General features: G+C 43.5%; 1 protein-coding gene across 3 annotated transcripts in view; it reads left to right on the top strand.

Moving 5' to 3' along the window:
• The window catches only part of stxbp6l (syntaxin binding protein 6 (amisyn), like), a 26,540-nt gene extending 15,063 nt beyond the window's left edge, over window positions 1-11,477 (top strand). Inside the window, exons 9-10 of one of the 3 annotated variants that reach the window (XR_015863786.1) lie at window positions 130-253; window positions 2,644-4,983. The gene's annotated coding sequence lies outside the window, so the exon portion shown is untranslated. Of the gene's footprint in view, window positions 1-129; window positions 254-2,643; window positions 4,984-11,316 lie in introns of those variants that run through there. The other 2 variants (XR_015863788.1, XR_015863787.1) reach the window with 2 other exon arrangements.
• The last annotated feature ends 465 nt before the right edge of the window (window positions 11,478-11,942 follow it).

Raw genomic sequence — 11,942 nt, forward strand, 5'->3', positions numbered from 1 at the left:
TCCAAAACAATCCTCCCTAAGTCTATATTTTCATTTCCCAGCAGCCAAAATGTTAAAATTAATAAAAGTGTACAAGGCATTAGTAGATGATGAACATGGTTGCAAACCAATAGCTCGTGCATTCTGAAGGCAACATAGATGACATCCAAGACAGCTACAAGTACCTTGGCATCCGACAGGCTAATGGAAACCATGAAGAGGTCACAAGGAAGTCAACTACAGCCAAATACCTCCAAAGAGTTAACGCAGAAAGGTAAGAACAAGGTCCAAGCCATCAACATGTACGGAAAACAGTCATCAGATAAACTGGCCAAAGGAGGAGATAGAAGCCACACATATCAGACTAGAAAGCTCCTCACCATGCATGAAGGGTTCCACCTCAAGTCCAGCACCCTGAGACTATACCCTGAAACTACGTGGAACGAGGGAGGTCAAGGGCTAGTGAGCGTCAAACCATGGTCCAGGATGTAACATCAAAAATACAAGACTACATCAGAAATATGACCCAAGGATGAACTGCTATGTGAGTATCTCAGGCAGCAGAACCATGAGGAGGGTGCAGAGGAGGAGCAACAGACAACCTGGAGGGACAAACCCCTACATGGCATGTACTGTACCACCGTCAGGTAGAGGAAGTGGCTGATATCAAGAAATCCTACCAATGGCTGGATAATGCAGGACTGACAGACAGCACGGAGACACTAACAATTTCAGCACAAGAACAAGCCATAAGCACAAGAGCCATAGAGGCCAGGATCAACCAGAGGAGACCAGACCCAAGATGCAGAGTGTGTAAAGAAGCCCCTGAGACAGTCTAGCACATAATAGCAGGTTGTAAGATGCTAGCTGGATCAGCCTACATGGAAAGGGATAACCAAGTGGCAGGGATAGTAAACAGGAACATCTGCAACCAGTATGGAATAGAAGTACCTAAATCCCAATGGGCCATACTGCAGAAGGTGGTTGAGAAAAGCAGGGCCAAGGTGCTGTGGGACTTCAGCTTCCAGAGTGGCAAACAGGTCCTGGCTAACCAACCAGACATAGTAGGGGTGGACAAAGAGCAGAAGAGGGTAGTGGTGATAGGTGTGGCAATTCCAGCTGACACCAACATAAAAAGAAGGAACATGAGAAACTTGAGAAGTATCAAAGGTTGAAAGAGCAGCTGGAACAGATGGAACATGGGAATGTGGGCACGAGGGGCAGTAACCTCAAACTGGATGAGTGGCTCAGGCAAATCCAGGAAACAATATCTGGGCAGAACCCTCAAACTCCCAGGCCTCTGGTAGAGGACCTGAGCGTGGATACCACCCTTCCATATATATATATATATATATATATATATATATATATATATATATATATATATATATATATATATATATATATATATATATATATTACAAGAATTAAAATTCCAGGCTTTAAGGCCAACCACTCAATTGAGACAGCCCTTGCAAAAGTGATGAATCATCTCTTAGCCATGGATTCCAACATCTCATCAATATTATTATTGTTTGACCTTAGTGTTGCATTTGACACTATTGAACATCATCTTCTAATAGAATTTCTAAAATCATGAGTTGGTATCTCGGGATCAGCACTTTCTTGGTTCAGATCTTACTTCCTGGGAAGGACGCATTGTGTCTCTTATGGTAATGAGATCTCTGAATCTTTCTCCGTCTCATGTGGCATCTCGCAGGGGTCAGTACTTGGTCCCTTACTGGTCAACATCTACATGATTCCTCTTGGTGATATTATACGTAAACATGCTATTAGTTTTCATTGCTATGCTGATGATACTCAACTGTACATGCCTTTAGAAATAACAGATCTGTGCAAGTGCAGCAAACTGGAGGCCTGGATGTCTTCCAATTGTCTGCTTCTTAACCCTAGTAAAACAGAGATGTTAATTATATACCCTGTTCGTCATCAGCACTTGATTAAGAATACCACGTTGAACCTGGATAACTACTATTTCCCAATGTAGTTTTGCAAAAAACCTTGGCGTGATATTTATATAACACGACAAGAACCTCCACACCTCCACAATATAGCTCAAATTTGCCCGATTTTTTTCTCCTAGTGATGCTTAAATATTAATTCATGCATTTGTTATGTCGCGCCTAGACTATTGTATTGTTCTGTTTTCTGGGCTTCCCATGTCCTGCGTCAAAAGCCTGCAGTCCGTACAAAATGCAGCAGCGAGACTATTGACAAGGACGAGAAAGTTTGATCATATTACTCCGATTCTAGATGACCTGCATTGGCTTCCAATACAAATGAGATGTGATTTTAAGGTATTGTTAATTACTTATAAAATTTTACACGGTTTAGCTCCTTCCTATCCCATCGACTTAGCATCACCATATGTTCCGTCCCGACAACTTTGGTCACAAAATGCTGGTTTGTTGTCGACCCAACGGGCTATCAAGAAGTCCGCGGGATTAAGGGCATTTTCCATTCGCGTGCCAGTACTATGGAATGCCCTACCTATGGAGGTTCGCGCAGCCAACTTAGTAGAAATCTTTAAATCCTGACTAAAACACATTTATACTCAAAAGCATTTAGTTAATGGGCCTGTCTGCAGCTTTCTTCTTTTTTTTTCCTGCCCCCTTCTCCTGGCTCGGAGAGGGGGCTAGCTAGATGGTGAAGGTTGACTTGACCACCCCCATTTGGCCCTGCGCTGATCGACCATCGCGGGTTAAGAGATCGACCGTCTGCGGTCCACTTGGTTGGACTGTGGGAAGGTTCCTGCCCAATGGCTTTGCCTGCTGTCAAGTCATCATTGCACTATATACTGTAGCACAATATGTTTTCTGTAATCTATATTGTGGACCTGTATTTGTCTGTAATGTGTATCTATTTGTCTGTATTTGGTACATCCACTTCAACCTGTTAGCCTGGAAGGGGGCTCCTCCCACCTGTGGTCCCTACTGAAGGTTTCTGAATTTGGGGGTTTTGAGTTTTTCCTTCCCCTTCTGACAGCTTTGACAGGGGATGCTGTTGTGTACATTACACCGAAAAGATGTCTCTGTATGACTTCTTTTTTCGAAAGAAGTCTAGACATGACCTCTTTGCATCTGTGAAGGCCTTTGAGACTTCAGTGATTCAGGGCTATACAAATAAAATTTGATTGATTGATTGAAAATAGGAAGCCAGAAGCAACCACCGAGCAGCCATGGAGGAGAGCATTGACTCCATAAATTCAAATAACCAATATAAACACAAAGAATAACCAAATTGTCACACTACGCAAATTATCAAAAGCAAATGAGTTAATTGTTTCAAACGTGACTAAATATATGCAACTAAATATGTGTTCAGATGAGCTCACGGCAGCTACATATAGTACAGCAGTCTATGGGCAATCAATCAATCACATGGTTCTTGACATCTGGAGAAAGTTTCTAATCATCCCTGCTCCTAAAGTATGTCGTTCTATGAATAAGGACTATAGACATATTGCTTTGACCATTGTAATCATGAGAACTATTGTAAATCAACTTAATTCTTATTTATCTCAAGATGGGTATTTAATGCTGTCAAATTTAAAGTGTAGACTTGGGCATTTAAATTTGATAAACCATTAAAAAATCAACTCAATCATTTCACCCAAACTTATGAAACGTCATCAGCACAAAGAAAACTAAGAGACATTTCAGGACTTACTTTATTGCAGCAAATGGGCACAGATTTAATCACTATCACATTTCAAGGCCACTGTAAACCAGAGCAAAGCATATTATTTGCCTTCCAGTGATTTGCAAAGGTTGCATGAGAGTGACATCTGTTATGAAACATCTGGAGTTTTCCATGCAATTGGCACTATTATGTCAAAGGTAACAGTTCATTAATATACTAGATTAAACAAATATACAATTAGTGAGAAATATTAATAAATGTGTATAATACATGATACAGCTCCCTAATGTGAAGTCGCCATGTGAGGTAAAATGGGTGGATATCAGGTCATTGTGAGATGGAAAAAAACATGTGGGTCAAGTCTGAGTGCTGTGATACTGAAGGATTAAGGCCACATGTACAGTGTGTGAAAGGATATGAACATACATTTTGAGTTATTAAAGGACAGGGAGGACAACATGTGTCTAGTTCAGCTGTGGCAACTTTTGTTTTTAAGAGGAAAAAGCAAAATTTAAAGACATGGTAAAGTTTTCATCAATAACCCTAACTGCTTGGAGCGGCCATTCGCGTTGCTCCATTCGCGTCTATCGCGTCGCCCGACGTGCATTCGCGCCCAGTCACGCGAACTCCATTGACTACTTGTACAAAACTCCGCTTTTTCACCTCGCTCGCGTTCGGTGTGCACGTACCATTAAACTAAATCATCTCCAAAACATTATTTTGGGTGCAGCCCACGTGGCCCGGTACCAGTTGATCCGCGGACCGGAGGTTGCGGATCACTACTCAGCGCTGTCTCTGATCCCAGTAGGCGTAAAAAGCGGTGTGAAAGACGGCGTTGTAAAGGCGTACCGTGTAACCCGAAACAAACACGAATTACCTTCAAATATCATTCGCTTGCCATCGGACGCAAGAGCGCGAGTGACAGAAGAAGCCTGTTTTTGCGTGCATGTGTGCATGCGTATGTGTGGGAAATAGTCACAAAGTAACAGAATCCACATTTTACATGAAATGATATACTTTACCTGCCGTAGTTAGCCATAGCGCCCAACTTATAGTGATACTAAAGCCGACAAAAAAGAAAATGAAAAGCTGCAACAGAGGAGGACTCACGGTTGATACACAGCTACATTTGCAGCTGCCCGTTAAGGCAGATGACGTGGGAGGGTGTTATGAGATTGCTTACTCTCATACAAATGTTGCTATGAGCCACAGTAGTGAGTGTCAGGGCTAAGTGATGACGTGAGAGAGTGACAGAGAGAGCCATTAGCAGAGCGTGTCTATGTTAGCTATTGCTACTGCTGTACCGTTCTGAGAACCAGCAATAAAACTGATAAAGTGGAACCCAGGTCTGGTTAATTCATGTGACAGAGGGGAAAACAAAAAACTCACCAGTTTGGACAGCCTTACATGGTTATAAATAACTATGTCTCCTAAAACCACGATATATTGCCAATTCGTTTATCGTCCCATGCCTTGTCTAAACACAGCATTATGACCCATATTGTGTTTGTGCAATGTGAAGAAATCGTTTTATTCATTTCAGTGAAGTGCCCTTTTGCCACTTGCTGTTTACTGAAAAGGACATCACAGTTGGTCGGAGCCAATGTTCCCTCAAAGCTGTGTATGTGTACTCATTGCTTTTGTTGAATGGTAAAGAACCTAAGTTATGTCACCCATATTGCCCTATTAGTTTGTTGAATGTTGATTTTTAAGTTGTCCAAATTATTGGCCAGGCATTTAAGAAACGGTCTTACTCCTTACTGATCATACCCTTACATCTAACTGGGTTCATCCCCAATAGGTACTCATTTTATAATCCAATTTATAATTCCTCGCCGTCTGATTTTACGGAAGCACTAATATCTTTAGACGCGGAGAAAGTGTTCAAAAGTTGAGTGGGATTACTTATTTTTTATTTTGGGGAAATTCATATTTGGTTAAAAAAAATGTCATGGTAGAGGTTTTTATATGCATCTCCACATGCTGCAGTTAGGGAAAACAGCATCACATCTGAATATTTTCATATATCGTTCGACAAGGCAGGGTTGGACATTTACCCTTCTCTTGTTTGCCACTAATGGAGCCTTTATCAGACTGAGCCTGGCGTTCGTGGCATCAACAGGTATGGTGTAGATTCTACACCATACCACCTTTTATGCTGATGATTTTGTGTCGCTATTTGTGTCTGATCTTTCAAATTCTATTCCTGCAACCCTTTCTGTGGTGGAAGCGTTTCGGGAATGCATAAGAACTTCGTGATGTAAGTTGAATTTGGGTGAGTGAGGCAGTTGCAGTTAGTAAAAAGGTGAGGGAATATCCACCTGTAAGTATCCCATTCAAGATCTCTAATTTGGGTTTAAACTATCTGATTGTATATATGACAGACACATTATCTAATTTGTATAAAGAAACTTTTGTCTTTGTCGTCACAAACCAAATCGGGATTTTGAGGGATGGTATCTCTGGAACCTGTTTCTTGCGATTAAGATGAATACACTGGAATGTCTGTCCAGGCTTTTTATATGTTTCAAACTACAGCTGTATTCCAATCTTTCTTCCTCTTTCAATTTTCAGGAAAATTGACGATCTTATTTTAGATTTTATCTGGGGTAAGAAATCTGGGCTGTGGCTTCAGCAATACTTTTTGCGAGAGCTTGCAAAACGTATTTCAGGATCTCGCAAAAGTTTTTTTTCAACGAACCGGAAGTAAAACAAACAGCAATCCTGATGGAATTAACCAGCAACGAACTACAGGAGCCAAGTAAAATAGACACACAACGATGGAGGAGTGAACAGTACACATCATCTGTTCTTTGCCGTGGGACCATTATGTCAGTTGCAACCATGGAGGGCAATTTGGATCTGTTCTTAGTGTGTCGAGACGTCCAAAATTAGCCTAAAAAGCAAGAACAGGTGAGCATGAATAAATGAATGGGACACCATTCATGTGAAAAGGTTGAGCAAGTCCTCTTGATCCCCTTCATTCTGCCCAAAAGAGTGTACGCAACTGCTGCAAAACGGAAACACGCTGCCAAACAGAAACGTGCTGCAAATGCCGTTCCACTGGTCGAATCCCTTTGCACGTTCGTAAAAATCGCTTTAACGACCCAGACAACCATACGCACTGCTATTCAGCTCCCTCGTCACTCATTAAAGTCCCCAATTCAAATCCATTCACCTTTGCTCATCAAGGTAGTTTTTTACACAGCACGCCTGTACCTGGCAAGCCAGTGGAATATGAACACGTTGATACAGTAACTTGCCAACACGCTCCTGTGTACCGCTCAAGAACTTGTCAACCTTTCGTTTCTCAGCACCAAATCCACAATAATAGTGATGAAAAAGATGATCCAAGAGAGCGATTCCCCGCTCTGCGGCCAGGTGATGGCAGCATGCCATGGAGACAATTTCTGCATTGATTTGAGAGCTGTGCTGAAGCAAATTATTGGTCCGAAAGGACTATGGCAATTGAATTACTGTTCAGTGGGAGCAGCAGGTGTCACTGTACACCGTAACCCGCGCTCCTGGAAGTGGGATTACCGCCGTCTGGTGGACGAACTTGAAACCGCCCATGGCCCGTCCTCTGATCAGGCAGCGGCATTTGCTGTGGAGTTAAGGCAGAGTGTGCGTAAACCCGGGGAAGCCTTGCACGTGTTTCGAGATGAAATTTCTGGGAAAATAGCGGTGGCTTATGGTGATGGAGCTGAACAAGAGCAAGACTCCATTGCTGTTGAAGTGTTCACGAATGGTCTTGGTGATGCTGGAATGGTCGAGAAGCTGTTAGAGGGACAGCCCACAACCCTAGCTCAAGCATATGAAATAGCCTGCCGACACGAGACTACAAAAAGGGCTGCGGCGTATGTTACCAACGCCATGCCGGATGTCGTCCCCAGGCCACCATAGTCCGTGAGAAAGAAAAATCGAATGTAGAAGTGCCACCTTCATTTAGTCTCTCACTGCACGCTCTGATTTCACTCACATCCCTAAAACCGGCTCAACTTAAAAAAAATTTTTTGAGGTCCGCGCTGTGTTGGAGACTGGGGCCAGGAGAAGCGTGCTACCTCTGCACTACTACAATTCCATACACCCCGACGTAAGCCCCCCCCTGCAACCGTCAACTGTTGAGACCTTGAGCGGTGTGGGACCAGGAGACGTGCCTGTCCTGGGGAAGGCGCACATGCCAGTGGACATTTGCAACCGTCAGATAACTGTTGACCTAGTGGTAGCGGATATAGCCGGCAATGAAGTGCTGCCTTGAGGATCCACCAAAAGTATTCACCCTGCACTACTCTTCCTCGCACTACTCTAGATCATTAACGTCTCCATTGCGACTAGTACTCCAAGACTACCCTCTCCACCGTAACCTCCAAGCCGCGAGATCCCCCTCCCCACCTTAGAGGTTAGGTAAATTAACAGCCCGCCTCGCCGGTGACATATATTAACCGACTCCAGAGGGCGCGCAACACATTGCAAAGACAATGGCGCATGAGCAGGGACTATTGTACCTGGTGCCTGGATTGTGGTTGTTTTTTAATGTTGCACAAACCAGAAGACAACATTTACTTGAAGCCCAGCAAGGGAAGTTTGCAGAAGTGAGAGCAAACACGCTGTAACATGAAGTACCGCCGACTTTATGACTTTGTTTTTGAAAACTCGTCAGATGAGACCTCCCTGATCTACCGCCACCACATGCGTGTGAGTTCACTATACACTCTGCCACTCTCTCTCTCTCGCTCACATATAGTTCGCCAAGCCAATTGCTAATTTCATATACCTCTCTCACATATACTGTAGCTCCCTGAACCATTTGCTAATCTTGTGTACCACACGGCCGCAAACATTGACTGTCCCACAATAAAATACACTCTTCTTTCCTTTTACCAGGTCACTGCTGTGAAAACAGTGAAAAACCCCTTCAGTCTGGACCTTCTTTAGGTCAACCGACTGGTATCATGTAGCAGTTCCCAGGTTCACAACAGGAAAATGGATGTGACCACTGTGGTCTTTCATTGGTGCACGGTCCGTGCACTAGGGGGTTCTGATCCTCACTTCGAGGGACTGGCGTCGCTATGCCCATCAACAGGGGGTCGAAGGATCTTGCACTGCGACTGGTGGATACACTCGTCGCGTCCTTCAACTTTCACCGCAGTTGGTGTCGCTACGATCATCTGGAATGGGCCATCCCAGCGTTCACTGTCCCAACGAGGTCGTCAGCACCTTGAGGAACACATGGTCTCTGATCTGGACCCGGGTTTTCTGTGGGATAGAACAGTGGTCCCCAACCTTTTGCGTGGGGTGCTATCTGCTCTTAAAAAACCACATCATCCTTGTCACTACGCCTCAGATTTATATTGATTTATACTGCGGACTGGCGGGGGTGGCTGCTTTAAAAACCACATCACAAATGTATGGACGGGGTATGGAATGATGGACTTTTTGTCCACTTTCTTTTTAATCGCGAGAGGAGAGGGGAGGGGAGCGAACTTGCTGTGCACTTCACGGTAGATCCGGAAAAAGGAGCATTGCTGAGAACTTTCACATTTCTGGGATGTGACAGAGCCAATATTTTCACCGACAGCACCTTTATTCTTTGCGGCAATACTCGCCTGCCAAAAAATAAAAGTTTCAATGTCGCAATCGAGTGGCCGAGACCATGCTAAATATTGCGCTGACAATGCTGCGCTATCGTTAGTTTAGCACAGTAACTACGGTTCAACAGCTGTTAAGTGAAGCAAACGCTGCACATACCAGTTGTCCCAAGTTCTTGCTTCCGCCTTTCGACAAGCCAGGTGAGGGCTCTTGCTTGGCTCTGTTTCGTATTTAAAGCTCAGCTGGCCGTGTTGGATCGCTCCCAGTAACCGCAAAGCAGCCGCCATGATTCATTCCTGCCCCCTGCGTGAGCCGTTGAATGTTCCCGAAGTTGATTGGCTGTGGCGACTCAAAACGCAGAAAAAGTAAATAAAAAATAACTTCACGTGAAAGGCGAAATTTCGCTTCTCGTGACCGCGCGCGGCCATTTGTGTCGCTCCATTCGTGTCCATCGCGTTGCCTGACGTGCATTCGCGCGCAGTCACGCGAACTCCATTGACTACAATACAAAATGCTCCGCTCATTCGCCTCGTTCGCGTTCGGTGCACGCGTACCATTAAACTAAATCATCTCCAAAACATTATTTTGTGCGCAGCCCACGCGGCCCGGTACCAGGTACGGGGGTTGGGGACCACTGGGATAGAACACACTGGCCAGTCATTGTGCTTATGCATCTCCCTTGTTCCAAACAGTCTTTTGATGTGAACTAGAAAAGAACATCCACTTGGCTGGTCATGGGTTAAGTCTGTAGTAGTCCGTATGGTCCTCCATTTACTATTTCAAATGGTGATAACGTTTTTCCTTCAGCGGGACAATTGTCATTCCTGTGGCCTCAACAGGAATGCAATCTGGTTGCTGTCCCTTTATCACTTGCATTGTTTTTATGAGTATGGCCTTGACTGTCCCATTTGTTCTTTCAACAAGCCCTTCTGATATTCAACAGTTCTCCAACTTTTGTTACAGCTTTTCCACAAAATGTAATCCATTGTCACTTCTAATTAATCTCGGAATGCCAAATGTCAGTATGATTTAATCACAATGCGCTGTTGGGAATTATTCAACAAACTTTAAGAATGCATCTAATATGACGAAACAATTTTGCTTTCCTAATGCCTTATTTGATTCAATGTCATCCATATATATCATATGAATGTGTTCGGGTGGTTCTGGAAAGTTGCGATCACAAATAAACTTGCGCATTAATGCAAAAACAGATATCACAACGTTTACGAAAAAAAAAAATGAGCATAAGGTGAACCCATAAGCAACTGATCATGCATATTCCGCCCTGTTGACACATGGCAAAGCTCATGTGTCAACTTTGCTGCTCATTCAAATCAAAACTTTTGTAACCATGGTTTTCCAACTGCCAATCTACCTATTTCTTCAATATCTTGTTATGCTCCTTTATTTAGCCAATATTGCTGCTCCAGTTTGGGAGCTGATGTTTTCCTTGATTTCTAGATGGTCTGTGTGTCTTGTTCATCATGTAGTGTGTCAACGCGGCTGTCTTGTGCTTTGGCAACTGTGGCCACACCTATGACTGTTTCTTTGGCTGCTTTGTTTGCCTAATCGGTTTCCACTTGTAATTGGGTCGCTTCTTTTCTTATTGTGGTTTTGAAGCCGCAGTTAGCCCAAAGTTGACAAAACACATGCCACACTCGCTGTCTGTCCATATTGTAACATCTTTGCTTTCAAATATTTCACACGCTTTGATCAGCGTGGCAAATTCAGCTGCTTGCAATGAACATGTCAATTTTAATGTTCCTTGAAACAAAATTTTCATATATGCAGTAACTAAATATCCCACCCTTTTGCGTCCGTCTTCCCCTTTGCTAGCTGAACCGTCAAAAAAAACAACTTCTCCAGTCGGGAGAGGGGTGTCAGTCAGGTCAGTTCTTGGTTTGGTGGAAATTTGGACGTGGCTTCCACAGTCGTGTGGGGTGCCGTCTACAGGTGTGGGCAAAAGTGTCGCTGGGTTTGATGCTCCACATCTAAAAATTACAATGTGTCCCTGTGATACAAGTAACACGGTGCAATACAAATGTCATGCAGGCGATAAGAGTGTCTTTTTTTTTCCAGCAGCAAAACAAATACATAGGGAACCCTCAAAGTGAGGGGGTGAAACAACGCAGCCTCCGCTGAAGCCTCCACTGGCAATGTTGTGGCCAGCACCGCCTGAACACCTTCAGGGGTTGGTCCAGCAACTGCATCCAATTCCTTTGAATAAAATTCGACTGGCCTCAGTTTCCCGCCATGCTTCTGCAACAAGACTGATGTAATGAATCCCTGTTTAGCTGTCACTCTTTGCTCAAATGGTTTGCTGTAATCTGGTAGTGCCAATACGGATGAATTAATTAATTCCAATTTCACACTCTCAAATGCATCATCAGCTTTTTTCATAACTGATATCAGACAGTGGCCTAATCAATTCAAAGTAATTTTTGGAATCCATGTGCTACAATAATTACTCAGCCTCAAAAATGACAATTTGTCTTTTGGTCTGTGTTTTTGGGCCTTTGCAATGGCCTCCTTTTGTCTATCAAATAACAATTCTGCTATCCTTATTTCGTTAGTTCTGCCAACCTTCTTCCATTTGTTTTCACTTGCCCAAAATCTTTATTGCCTCAACTCCAAAATTCTTATGCATTCAATTTTGTCTTTCAACTCTCTCTTACAACCTTCTTTTCCTCTACCACCATTCCTGTTTC

This window comes from Hippichthys cyanospilos, chromosome 20 (assembly GCF_059441005.1).
Source record: "Hippichthys cyanospilos isolate Australia breed blue-spotted pipefish chromosome 20, RoL_Hcya_1.0, whole genome shotgun sequence".
NCBI classification, from domain to species: domain Eukaryota; kingdom Metazoa; phylum Chordata; class Actinopteri; order Syngnathiformes; family Syngnathidae; genus Hippichthys; species Hippichthys cyanospilos.